Raw genomic sequence first — 13,871 nt, forward strand, 5'->3', positions numbered from 1 at the left:
TATAGGTTATATCACTCCTTCTAGAGTGGGTTCCAGAGAGACTCTGCTCCCAAATTGTCCACATATTCTGTATAGATTGTTCATGATGTGACCACTGCCTGTGTGATCCACTTAAGATTCAAAGCTTAAGATGTTGGCCAAGTGAAAGAGTCCCAAAAGAAAGGACCACATGTGTCTATTACAGATATCTAATGCAAATCTATGCTAGTTTCTTTCCCTGCACCTCACTTTATTCCTTAGATCCATGTGAAGAGACAAAGTAAGAAATATTATCGGTTTATTTGGAGGCATGTTGTCTTCCCTCAAGGGAAAATAAGGAGTCACCAGAGAAAAACACACAAATTATCTAATTTCCTACATTTTACAGGGGAGTAGGTAGACCAAGCCTTCAGATTAATCCCACAGGTTTCAGTTAGGATAGTTAGTGTGTGCAAGTGTCAACCAAATCCAGAACTGCGGGAAAGGTGTATGTCAGCAAAGGTCTTTCAAGGAGTTCAGAAACAAGATCTAGCCATTCCAGATGGAAAGCACCAAATGGAATGATCAAAACACAAGATATGTGAAAACCTACTGAAGGGCCAAGATCCAGCAGTCAGATAGGAACCAAAAGGAAGTCAGAACAAGTCAAGAGCAACCAAAGAAAGCCGAAGGCAAGTCACCTGCTTGTTTGCTGTTCATAACTAGCTTTTACGGTCTTCTGATGGCATTGTGATTATGGTATCCATTTAGCTTAATCAATGCGGTCAAAAATATACAGCATTTGCTACACTGAGCTTCCCCTTTGAGGGTATGTTTGAACAGGTTTACCACAGGCAAACTGGGACATTTAGATTTTCTCTTGGGAATCTAGAATCGGGAAGTTGGTAGATAGGATCAAGAACCCAGGCTAACACCCTAACATATAATTTATGCAAGAAGAAAGTATAGCATTTTGTCAGGAACTTGTTAAGACTTTACCAATCTAGGGTCAACAAGATGGTTCAGTAAGTAGGGCACTTGCCACTAAGCCTGACAAGCTGAGTTCGATCCCCAGGACATACATGGTGGGAGGAGAGAATCAGCTTACACAAATGAACCTCTGATATCCACACAGGCAACATGCCATGCACATGTGTGCATGTACTTGTGCATGCACGTGCACACACACAAAATAAATAGGAGTAACAATTTTAAAATATAATATCAATGTAAATTATAGAAAATTAAGTTCCATAATAACAAAATAATTTCCTAGGACTATTTCTTAAGATAAGAAAATCATTCTTAATATCCAAACACCCAGAACTTTCTTTAACAAGATGCTGGGGTATGGCTGTCAGGCAACAACACATATTAATTATCATCGTGTCATTCCACGGTTCTGTTGTTTTGGCAATCTTGGCACTTCTGAGAGCAATACAACTATCATTCCACTATAAAGATGACAAGAATGAGGTTAGCAGATGGAAAAGTCACTTGTCCACAATCACAGAGTGTAGAATATTGGCAAGGTTTTTTGAAAAGGCAGTAAATGCTTCCAGTCCCTATATACACAGCCCTTTATACACTGATCTGATGTCCCTTCCATTAAGGGCTGTCATATTCTCTTTCTTCTCTTTGAATCTGGGCTTGAGCATAAAGAAGGTTCTGACCAAATAAAACATCGGCCTAGTGCCCCACAAGAAGAGTAAAGAGGTATGTGTACATCAAGTTTTGACCTTTTTTGCTGCTAGGGGCATGAAGACTATGTGGAAAGTAGCCCAGGCTAGCCTTCTGGAGGATGAAAGACTGAAGAAGGAAAGGTCCAGCCATTCTGCTGCAGTGATGGTGGTGGTGGTGGTTTTGTTGTTTTATTTTAATATTGGTTCCATGGTGTGGGAAGTCCTTCTGTGAATGTATTGCTTTTATCGGTTAATGAATAAACAAACTGCCTTGGCCCGTGATAGGGTAGAATAGAGCTAGGCAGGGAAAACTAAACTGAATGCTGGGAGAAAGAAGGCGGATTCAAGAGACGCCTAGTAGCCCCACCAGAGGGGAAAGATGAGAGCTGCCAGCTAGAACCGGTAGGCCATGAGCCTTGTGGTAAAATATAAAATAATAGAAATGGGTTAATTTAATATGTAAGAGCTTGCTAGAAATACACTATCGTGACGGGCCAAGCAGTGATTTAATTAATACAGTTTCTGAGGGGTTATTTCGGGAGGCTGAGCAGCAGGGAACAAACAAGCAGCCTCCTCCTACACTTCCATTATTGTTCAGAGAGAGAGGCTCAGATCAGTTGACAGATCAGAAGTCAACTGCCATTGAAAATCATTTGTTTCTCACAGCTCCCAAGAAGAAGAGCATCTCACACCCAGGGGACTACACAGGGGAGTACAACTAGTCAGAAGACAGAGGGAATGATGGGAAAGCAAGGGAGAGCAAGAGTCTCTTGTGACTTCTAGGGGATGAAAAAGGTACAGTAGGGAAAGCAGAGTTGGCTGGGGAGTTTGGGTCACTCCCGCTGTAGCTGTCTAGCCCGACTACCTGGCTCTGGGGTAATTTAGGCAGGGGAATCTAGCCTGGAGTGTGGCTGCTGCACAAAGGAGCGAAGGGAACTAACTCAAAGGATAGTTAGTCATTAGGGTTACCAAGGCCTTAATGCCTCAATGCATCAAAAATACAGAAAATAAAAGGGTATAGTTGATCCTGTGACCTCACTGAGGACACACACATGTAAATACTGAAAGATTATCCAATCCCAACAGTCCACAGAACTGTGAGTAACAATAAACCATTGTGGTTTAAGAAGCCTCTGAGTTTAAGATAAGTATGTTACATAGAAAAACCAGCTGACAGAGTGGAAGATCCCAACATGTCGCACACTCCCCTGAAGTGGGCTGGGATGGGAGAATAGGGCAAGCTCACAGCCTGTTCTGCTAGGTGGGATACAGACAGGGCATCTCTGCCTTGAGTCACAGCCTCTGGAGGCTCAAGGGAAGCAGCTCTCCCCTAAACCCCGCAAAACATTTAGCAATTGTTATTGGTTGATGTTTACAAGTCCATAACTGTGAGGTCGTGAGGGGACAGATTCTCCATGCCTTATTCCTTGGGATGCTGGCTCCAGAGTAGACACTAAGATAAGTCAGCACTACAGCCTGGACATTAGTGAGAAAGCAGTCTCCCCAGATGAGGAGGCAGAAACGGCAGATGTGGGAGAATCCCAGACACTTTGACCACAAAACTATCTTTAATATCCGGTAACATCCATCATCTCCGACCTTTCTTGGTGTGAGAATCAGTGAGGAGACGGGTAAGATGGACAGTGGAGTGGGCTGTCCCAGGGAGTAGGAAGGGCTGTGAGCAGTGGGTCTCTAGCAAGCATCTGACATGCCCCCACTCTCCTAAGCTGCCCGTTTCTCTTCTTTGAATGGAGACCTCTTAGCAAAAGTGTTACTCTAAAACGATGCTCTGTGTTCACTGGAGACAGATGACGTCAAAGCATCACTCCATAGCTGCACCTGAAGATGAGCACCCAGTTGCTTGTTACTTCTGGAAAAATTCCTTATCTATTCATGCCAGCCTGTTCAGGGACTGGCCCCATCACAGACGATGGAATGTGGCCAAGTGAGCTAGGAAAACCTCACCTAAAATGGTCTTCCCTAAGATTTTGTCACAGGAAAAATCTCACTGGCTGCTGTTCAGTCTTTGGGTATGAAAACATTTCAAATTTGGGAATCTTCTGAAGAGAAAAGAAACAAACTTTAAGGCTTTTTAGTTATCCCAGAGGCTTACAAACATTTGAGGTTTGTGGTGCTGTTAGCATCTGAAGGGTGCCCCACAATGCCCTTAAGCCAAAAAACATTGACCGTTTAATTTACTGAGTGTGAAAATAAGTCATACACAGAAATGAACAACAAGGTTCATAGAATCTGGGCTGACCGCTGAGGATTCTGCATGAGACCGAACTAAGTTCTCAGAATGTGGGTGCCATTTATGATCTGTTGCAGCGGGGGCTGGCAGTAGGACCAGGTCTTATCCTGGATACCTGAACTGGCCTTTTGGAGCCCATCCCCTGTGCTGGGATTCTTTGCTCAGCTTTGATACAGGGGGGGAGGGGCTTGGTTCTACCCCACTTGGTGTACCAGACTTTGCTGACTCCCCAAGAGAGGTCTTACCTCTTCTAAGGAGTGGATGGAAGTGGAATGGGGGGAGATAGGGGGCAGAAGAAGGGGAGGAAAAGGGAATTGGGGTTAGTATATAAAATTAAAATTTTTTAAATAAAAAAAATATGATTATAAATCACCACAGTTCCTAATGAGCCTTGTGTCCTTGCTGGGCACTGCACTTCTCAAGCCTCACCATCAGTCTGGACATGGACATGACCCCCAGTGGCTCTGTAGTGATTTTTAATGGTACATTCATCATGCAGACATTGAAAACCCAGCTTTTCAAAGATATGATGCTATTGTGTTCAATTTCTTTCACACAGAATCAGATAAATATCAAATATTTTAAATGAGTCTCCAGGCTCCTATGAATTCCCAACAACAGCCTGGCACTGTGGTGCAGAGTTAGATTGCAGAATCACAATGCAGCAAGGCCAGGCAGCAGCAGACAACATGCAGGGCTCAGCAGCAATGCAGTACAGTACACAGAGGAGCAAGATGGGGCCATCAGCCAAAGCGAGGGAGGTGGCAGAGAGGTGACTCAAAGGCGTGGAAAGGAGACAAACCTCTCTGATACTCCCTTTTCCAGCTCGTAACCATGGCTGCCCTGCTTGCCTGCAGGATTCCCTTCAGTTCAGAAGTAGCCGTGATCTAGAGTCATTCTGCAAGTCTGACATTCTGGTACAGATGCTGGTCCCCCGTACAAAGCGGCTGTGCTTCCTCCTCCTCAGGGACACTCGGAAGCTCTCCTTACTTCTACTGTTCTGCATCCAGGCACCTTGCCGCTGCAGAGGAATGTGACTGATTCCAAATGATGCTCATAGATCACTCTTGTCTTTGATAATGCCCTGCTGATTATTTACCATGCCCCCTGCCTACTTCCAAAGGAGTTGTCATTATCCTAAAGACAAGGTGGGGGACAGGTTTCCATAGTCACTCAGCCCAGAATGCGGGAATGGCACCACCAGAGTCCCGAAACCTTATAAACAACTCCATCACCACAGCCCTGGAATTCCCCCTTGACTGCAGAGGTTTCCTATCAAATATGAATGAAGAGGAGGTTGGCTGTGTTGCAGATTAATAATGTGGGAAAGTAGCTGCCAAAGGCATTCATAACTGTAATTGCCCATGCATGCATTTTCATGAAAACAATTTCATGCCCGTCAAGGAGGTTCTTTCTCCGATAATACTACAGTAGACTTGTACTTTGATATGCACAAGAAATACACTCTGAAAACATGTTTTCGAACTCTAGAAAACAGGCTTTGCTTTCCCATCAAGCACAGAAGAATGGATCATTTTGTGTATGTATGTTTGTGTGGCGTACGCATTTGCGTGTGCATGGTGCACATGTGTGGGTATGCCTGTATGGCCCTGAGGCTGACTCTGTGTGTCTAGCTTGATCACTCTCCACATTGTATATTGAGCCGGGGTCTCTCTGAGCTCAAACTTCATCATTTCAGCTAGTCTGGCTAGCCAGTTTGCTCTGAGAATTCTGTCTCTGTCTCTCGCATGCTGGAATCACAGGCAGCCTGACGTGCCCTCTTGGTTGTTTAAGTGGGTCCAATGGATCTGAACTCTGGTCCTCAGGCTTGTACAGCAAAGCACTTTACCCATTAAGCTATCTCCACTGCCTGAAAATGTATTATTCAATGATAACAGTCCTCCAATCTTTTGCCTCATTTCTGTAATCAGTTATACAATCATAACTGATTGTATAAAGCATGATATTGTACAGAATCCAGAACTTGAGGCAGTTGCTGTGTGATCAACACAGCTGCAAACATAATAGAAAATGAAAAGTGGCCCCAGGATCTGAGAGGTCTGTATTTCTATCCTAAAAGTCTGCTTACTAGAATTAGGCTAATTTCAGGGGTTACAGAGAAAGGAGAAAAGTGAATGGGAAAACATTGATAAAGTATGTCCTTGTGAATGCAAGATTGAACCTCTAATGATGGATTCTTACCACCATTTTTAAGAGACAATGGGAGTATCACTTGAGGTAAGAGCTGGAGAAAAAGGCTCTGGTTGTCCTTGCAACAGATTCTGAGTCACAGAAACAGCATCGTGACAGCTCTGAGTCAAGCACATTTGGAACTTTAACCCTCACTTGGGCTTCCCCATATGGACTGTGTATAGTAGTGATAACACTTAATACCTTACAATCTACTTTCCATATTAGATGTAAGCTTGTTAAAGATACATCTTTAATAAATTCTTGCATTGCAAGGTGGCACGCTCCTATAATCCCAGTGCTTGGTAGATATACTTGGAAGATGGAAACAAGAGAGAGTCAAAGGTCATCCTTGGCTGCATTACAAATTTAACACCAGTGGAGTTACATGAGACTCTGCTGTAACAGAACAGGTAGCCCATAAACTTATTGCCACACTTAATTGTGTGTGTGTGTGTGTGTGTGTGTGTGTGTGTGTGTGTGTGTATACACACTCTGTCACTTAATACTCCCCATAGAAGTAGTTCATAGCCACGAAACTTGAAAATCAGAAGGGAGAGATGACATCCCAAATCACAGTTAGCCTTAGACAGATCTGGAACTAGAATTAGAATCTGAACCCAGGTCTTTTACTAGAAATCCTACATTCTAGCAAAAGCCTCAGACCTGCAGACAGAGTATTCATGGATTCATGGAGAGTGTCTAAAAGCTCAGTTCACCAAAATAAATCAAGACCCTTCACGCTAGTCTTCAGTAAGGACCATTCACCTGAGAAACCAGGGTGGACAGTTGCTCACGTACTCTCCCCGGGGAATCCTTAGAAGCCCAACCTCCTGCCTCCTGGCTCCCAACACTGGCTGAGTCACACTTGTCTGGCCATTTCAGTGATCAGAATAGCTTTGTGCCCTGACTCACTGGGGACAGAGAAAAGACGAGAACTGGGTGGTGCTGATCTGTCCCTCATTCTTCCACATCCCTGACAAAGGGACATCCACTCTAAAAGCCTTGAGAAGAAGAATCTTAGAGCAAGAAATTTTGCTGAGAAGAGACCCTCCTATTCAGGGAATAGTTTCTGGTTGCAGAACCTTAAACATCCAGGAAAGTGAAATCTGCACAGCGGGCTATAGGGCCACACCCCAAACAGGCCTTACTCAATGGCAGAGAAAAATTGGTCAAGTTTGCTTGCTACCTTCACAAGCACCATGTACAAATACAACAGCATCTAGTATCAAGAGGATTTGGCTCTCTCTCTCTCTCTCTCTCTCTCTCTCTCTCTCTCTCTCTCGTGTGGGAGGGTTTTCTGTTTTGTGTTGATTTCATTGGTTAATAAAGAAACTGCCTTGGCCATTTGATAGGCCAGCCCTTAGGTGGGTGGAGTAGACAGAACAGAATGCTGGGAGGAAGAGGGAAGTGAGGCAATCGCCATGCCTCTCCTCTCTGGGTCAGACGCAATGGAGCCAGCCACCAGGTCAGACATGCTGAATCTTTCCCAGTAAGCCACCACCTTGTGGTGCTACACCATTATTAGAAATGGGTTAAGCAAGATATGAGAGCCAAGAAGAGGCTAGATATAATGGGCCAGGCAGTGTTTATATAAATACAATTTGTGTGTTGTTATTTCGGGTATAAAGCTAACCGTGCAGGAGCCGGGCTGGATGAAAAGCAGGCCTGCGCAGCTCCATCACTACATATCTATCTCTCTCTCTCTTTCTCTCTCTCTCTTCCTCCCTCCCCTCTCCCTCTCCATGTCCCTCAGACTATCAACATGCAGATGCCTAAAATAACCTCTTACAAGTAAAATGGGGCCATCGTGATTGGGTTCCACCAAGCAAGACTTGCTAGGAAGAACTCACTTATTCCTGGATTCTTAGGGGTTGAAGGGATGAATGATGAAACAAAAAAGAAAGGGAAAGAGAGAAAATAATTTCTTAACCTCCCAACAGTGTTTCTGACAAACTTAAATGATTCCATTTGCTGACCTCATTAGGAAAACATTAAAGTTATTACAAATGCAATAAGGCAGCATGGGTAGACTTGTCTAATTTAGTAAGATGGAAAAGACCTGAAGACAAGAATGTATGTCTGTGGACAGATGCATATACAATAATGTGGACCACAGTGGATTATCAAGTGTCAGGATGAGGTGAATTTACTGATGTGTTATACAGAAGGATTGTGAATAGCTTTATTGTTTAGTTTCTAAGCATCCTACAATGTAATGCTTAAACATGTCTCACATGCTAATGTGGTAAGGCAAATAATTTAAAAACAAACAGATTTCTTATTTAAGTATGGTTGAGATACTGAAATGCAAGCAGAGTTCACAGACTGCTAGCTGAGGTCAGGGCTGGGGTCAGGGCTAAGAGAGATTCTTCTGAAAAGCTGCTGGGTCGAAGCACTGAGGAACCTGTCTGAATGGGAGCCTGCACTCTGGTTTAACTACTGTGTGAGAAAAAAAAATGCTACACGGATTTAAACTCAATATGAAAAATACATTCTGAACACTCGTCCGACATTAAGTACAGCCTCTTTGGGCCACCCAGAGGTCACCTCTGCAGGCCTGAATGGACTGGAAAACATGGAAAGTACTAATTCAGAGACTCTAATACAGAGCCACAGAAAGAGGTGTGCATTTTAACTGACAAATGGGTTTCAGTAGCCAGTATACTACCTACACTCTCAGCAGAGGTCACTCTCCCTGACGCCTGCTCGGTGGCAGTGGAGCTTCTCATCTGAGCAGCTCTAAGTTGCAAGCTCTTAGATGAACATCAGCATAGCCTAGGTATTGACAGCCAATACTTCTCCTGGACACAGCCCCAACAGTCTTGGGGAGAAAAATGACCTGTGTACATCAGCTTAGGAAGGGCTTCAGGTATGGAAGCTCACCCTTCTAGCACCAATTGTTTTCTTCCAGAAGCAACACATGTTCAGGAGAGTCACAGCTGCTGGCCTTTGTGTCAGGTGCACCGCTATCAGCACATCATATACAGACAGCCCTGTTTCAAAATGACATTGAAAACTGTGCTGGATAGTTTTATATCAACTTGACACAAGCTAGAGTTATCCAAAAGGAGGGAACCTCAACTGAGAAAATGCTTCCATGATGTGCAGCAGTTAGGCATTTCCTTAATTAGTGATTGATGGAGTGGATCCAGCCCATTGTGGGTGGTGTCAACCCTGGGCTGGTGGTCCTGGGTTCTATAAGGAAGCAGACTGAGCAAAACACGAAGGTTAGCCAGTAAGCAGTACCCCTCCTTGGCCTCTGCATCAGCTCTTGCCTCCAGGTTCCTGCTCTGCTTGAATTATTGTCCTGACTTCCTTTGATGATGAACTGTGATGTGGAAGCAGAAGCCAAATAAATCCTTTCCTCTCTAAGCTGCTTTGGTCATAGTCTTTTATCATGGCAATAATAACCCAAATTAAGACAAGTTGGTACCTGGATAATGGGTTTTTAGACCTGACTGTGTTGTTCTCATGGGTAGAACTTTGTAACTTTGGACTAAAAAGCCACTGAGTTCTGAGAGCTCAGTGGACTATTCTCTAAGAGCTTTGATGATAAAAATGTTTAGGACAATCCAGATGCTCAAGACTTGTGAAGTTCTAGAGGGAAGCTTAAAGACTCTATTAGAGTCATTTGTTATTTTGAGTTAAGGTTCTGTGGTTCTGGTTAACTGGGCTGCAGAATCAGCTGTGATTAACAAGATCTCAGAGCTACTGAAGTGAAACCTTGGCTTTGCTGGGACACCAATGCTGATCAACTAGAGCTGAGAAAATTAGTCCTGATTAAGAAGAAACCAGCATCACTGAGGAAAACTCTTCTAAAAAATGTTTTCTGAGACTCAGCACATAGAAGCTGTAGTTCAGGGGTAGCCAAGGTTATACCCTGCACGGGTAGCCAAACTTGATCAGGTGTAAGAGTCCCCCAGGCTGTATTGGTTTTGAAAGTATGTAAAGGTAACAGAGAGAAGCTGTGAGAGGCCAGGAGATGTCACTGGAGAAAGTGCAGTCTCGGTAGCAGCAGACCCTAGGATTGAAGGAGTTAGGGAGAAAAGTTGAGGCTTTGCACTATGAAGACAGCCCAGGAGAGGCTGTTGGTGAAAGTGCAGGCCAGTTGCAGGAGAAACCCCCAGCATTTTGGAGCTACCAGTAACAAGGAAGGACCAAGACCTTGCAGTGCAGTCCAGTGTAGTGGAGTCAGCAGGAGTCAGAGGATAAGCTGTATGTGCTGCAGAGGGCAGAAACAGAAAAACGATCTGGGTTTTTAGAAGAGCCCAGATTGTGAGTGGAACATAGATATTGAACATTGAGTTATTTAGACTATTGGGGGTCTGGTTTTGCTTTGATCTGATCTGATTGTGACTGTGTCCTGGAACATCCCTCTTGAAGTAATAAAGTACTTAATCTGTTTCTGATTTGACAGGTGCCCACAGTTGAGAAAGTCTGAACTTTTAAATGGGATTGTGGACTTTTAAAGAGACAAGTTTTTAAAAGACTGAACTGTTAGTGAGTGAATTTTAGATGGAAGTTTCTGTCCCACCAATTTCTTCAGCTGTTCAGTCCCAAACAAACACACAGAAGCTTACAGTAATTATAAGCTGTTTGGCCCATTAGCTCAGGCTTATTATTAACTAACTCTTACAACTTAAATTAACCCATATTTTTATCTATATTAGTGTAATATGTTCATCTTGTTTCCTCTGCATCTGGGTTATGACTACAGACTGAGACTTTCCTCTTTCGAGAATTCTCCTAATCACCCCAAGTACATTTCCTGCCTGGTTACTGGTCAACCAGCATTTTATTAAACCAATATGACTGACAAATCTTTACAGGATACAAGAGCATTATCCCACATCACTTCCCTTTTTTTTTAGGTTAAATACTTACATTTATTAGGACTTTTATATTGAATATTTTTTTATTGAGAAAAGGAGAAAAAAACAAGTTTCCACCTCCTCCCAGCCTCCCCTTTCCCTCCCCCTCCTCCCACCCTACGCCCCCTCCTCCCACCCTTCTCCCCCTCCCCCCACTCCTTTCCCCCTCCCTCTCCAGTCCAAAGAGCAGTCAGGGTTTTCTGCCCTGTGGTAAGACCTAGGACCTCCCCGCTCCGTCCATATCTAGGAAGGTGAACATCCAAACTGGCTAGGCTCCCACAAAGCCATCACATTACATAGGATCAAACCCCCGTGCCAAACCAAGAACTCTGAATCTCCTTTATTTAGTTTTTTTTCCCTGACCATCATCAATAACAACTTGTAACAAACACTCTAAACAAAGACAAACATTCATATTCCTATTTTGGGAAATGTAGGCATAGTTTTCTAGGATAATTCCTGCTGATTGGGGGACACTGATAATCTTATGGGTACCTAAAGAAAATTTAAGATTATGATCAAGTCCCCACTGGAATATTCTGTGAGATTTAATCATCTCAGCCAGCATCCTTGAAACTGTTCTGTATGTAGAACTCAGAGGAAAATGCGACAGAGGTGCTCTGAAATGTTGGATTGTCTGGGCCATCTGTTTCCACTGGAGATTTTTCGGGGGGGGGGGGGGGGGGGCTTCCTTGATCAAACCTTATTTTTTTTAGCCCAGAATGAATCCACAGCTTCTCATTTCCTGTAGAAACAAAAGCAAAACCTTTTCTCCAAAGCAACATATATTTTGACATAAATTTTTAAGTCAAGGCATTTTCAAAATATATATGTTGGATTAATCCAGCAGCATTTATAATCAAACGTCTTTTAGCAGCTATTGCTCCTTCCTCAGCAGTCAAACAATTCAGAAACAACATAATAACATACAGTATCCAGACTTTCTGTGTATTTTCCATCTTTGTGTGGCTTTCTTAAAGTCTATTTCTTTCATTTTTATTGTTCAATTTTTATTTTGTTTTGTTTTTTCTAGACAAGGTTTCTCTGCTTTCTTTGACTTCCCTGTATCTCACTCTGTAGACCAGCCTGGCCTAAAACTCACAGAGATCCACCACCAGCATTGTCTCAGGTAGGCTCTGTTTGCTGGTGGCAAGCAGAGGCTCAGCCCCTTTAAGAGAGGCTTCCTGACTCAGTGTTCTTGGCACAAACTTGGCAGTTCTTTTAAGATGCCCTGCCACCAAACACTTAAATGGTATTTATGAGTAGCTGGTGGCATGCTTTTAGAATCCTTTTTATTTTCAAAGCTTTCTCAGGCTTTATGTGGAAATTCTTGTCAAACGTTTGGGTACCAATTGTAATCAGAGACTGCTTTTTCATTTCCTGGCCACCCAGACTTGAATTCCTAGATAGCTCTTATGTCTTAAATTAACCTATTTCTATTAATCTGTGTATCATCATGAGGCTGTGACTTAACAGTAAGGTTCTGGGCATCTTTCTCCTTTGGCAGCTACATGGTGTCTACCTGTCTCCACCTTTCTTTTCCATATGAATATATAATGAACTATAATGTGGGAGCAGAAGCCAAATAACCCCTTTCTTCCCCAACACTTTCTGTTTTGTTTTATTTTGTTTGTTTGTTTTATGTTTTTTTCCCTTTCTTAAAAATGTTTTATTTATTTATCTTTTAAATTGTTTTCATTGAGCTATATATTTTTTCCACTCCCCTCCCATCCTCTCTCCTCCCCTTCAACCCTCATCTGTTTCCTTTGACTGATGAGTCTGTTTTCTCTATTGTATCTTCAGTGCTTCAGATTCTCTCTTCCATCTTTTGTATTCTGATGTTTTATGCTTGCATTTGTGGTTCCTGATTGTTTTATCATAATTTCTGTTTCTATAATTCCCTCAGCTTGTGTTTTCTTTATTGTCTATATTTCAGTTTTCAAGTCTTGAATCCTTTCTTTCATCTGTTTGATTGCTTTTTCTTGGGTTACTTTAAGGGATTTGTTGATTTCTTCTAATTTTTTGTTTGTCTTTCCCTCCATTTCTTTAAGGGAATCTTTCATCTCCTCTTGAGAGGCCTCAAACATTCTCCTAAAGTTAATTTTTTTTTAATTTATTTATTTATTAAGGATTTCTGCCTCGTCCCCACAACCGCTTCCCATTTCCCTCCCCCTCCCCCGATCAAGTCCCCCCCCCTCATCTGCTCGAAGAGCAATCAGGGTTCCCTGACCTGTGGGAAGCCCAAGGACTGCCCACCTCTATCCAGGTCTCGTAAGGTGAGCATTCAAACTGCCTAGGCTCCCACAAAGCCAGTACGTGCAGTAGGATCAAAAACCCACTGCAATTGTTCTTGAGTTTCGAGACATGGTTTATCTGTGTAGCTTTGGAGCCTGTCCTGGCACTAGCTCTTGTAGACCAGGCTGGCCTTGAACTCACAGAGATAGACTTGCCTCTGCCTCCTGAGTGCTGGGATTAAAGGCGTGCACCACCACCACTCAGCCTGCTTTTTGATCATAGTGTTTCACCACAGCAATATTAACTCCCACTAAGACAGATTTGTTGTTGTTTTTGTTGTTGTTGTTGTTGTTGTTGTTGTTGTAGGATTCTGTTTTTCAGACAGGGCCTCGCTATGTAGCCCTGTCTGGCTTGGAACTTACTACATAGACCAAGTTGGCCTTGAACTCACAGAATTTTGCCTGGTTCTGCCTCCCAAGAGCTGCGATTAATGGCATTACAATTTGCTAAGGCAATAAAAATTTTTACTATTTAGAGAATGGTTTCAGATTTCAGCATTCCAAGTGCTCAGGAAGGTAAAGCCCTAACCATAGGGCTATGGGTCACAAACCAAGAGGCTTTAATGTTTCCCAAGGACAGAGGAAAAACTGGCTGTTTTCCTGCTATCTTCACAAGCACCAC

This window comes from Microtus oregoni, unplaced genomic scaffold, assembly GCF_018167655.1.
Source record: "Microtus oregoni isolate MIOR12 unplaced genomic scaffold, Mior012 000002F_ref0000024, whole genome shotgun sequence".
NCBI classification, from domain to species: domain Eukaryota; kingdom Metazoa; phylum Chordata; class Mammalia; order Rodentia; family Cricetidae; genus Microtus; species Microtus oregoni.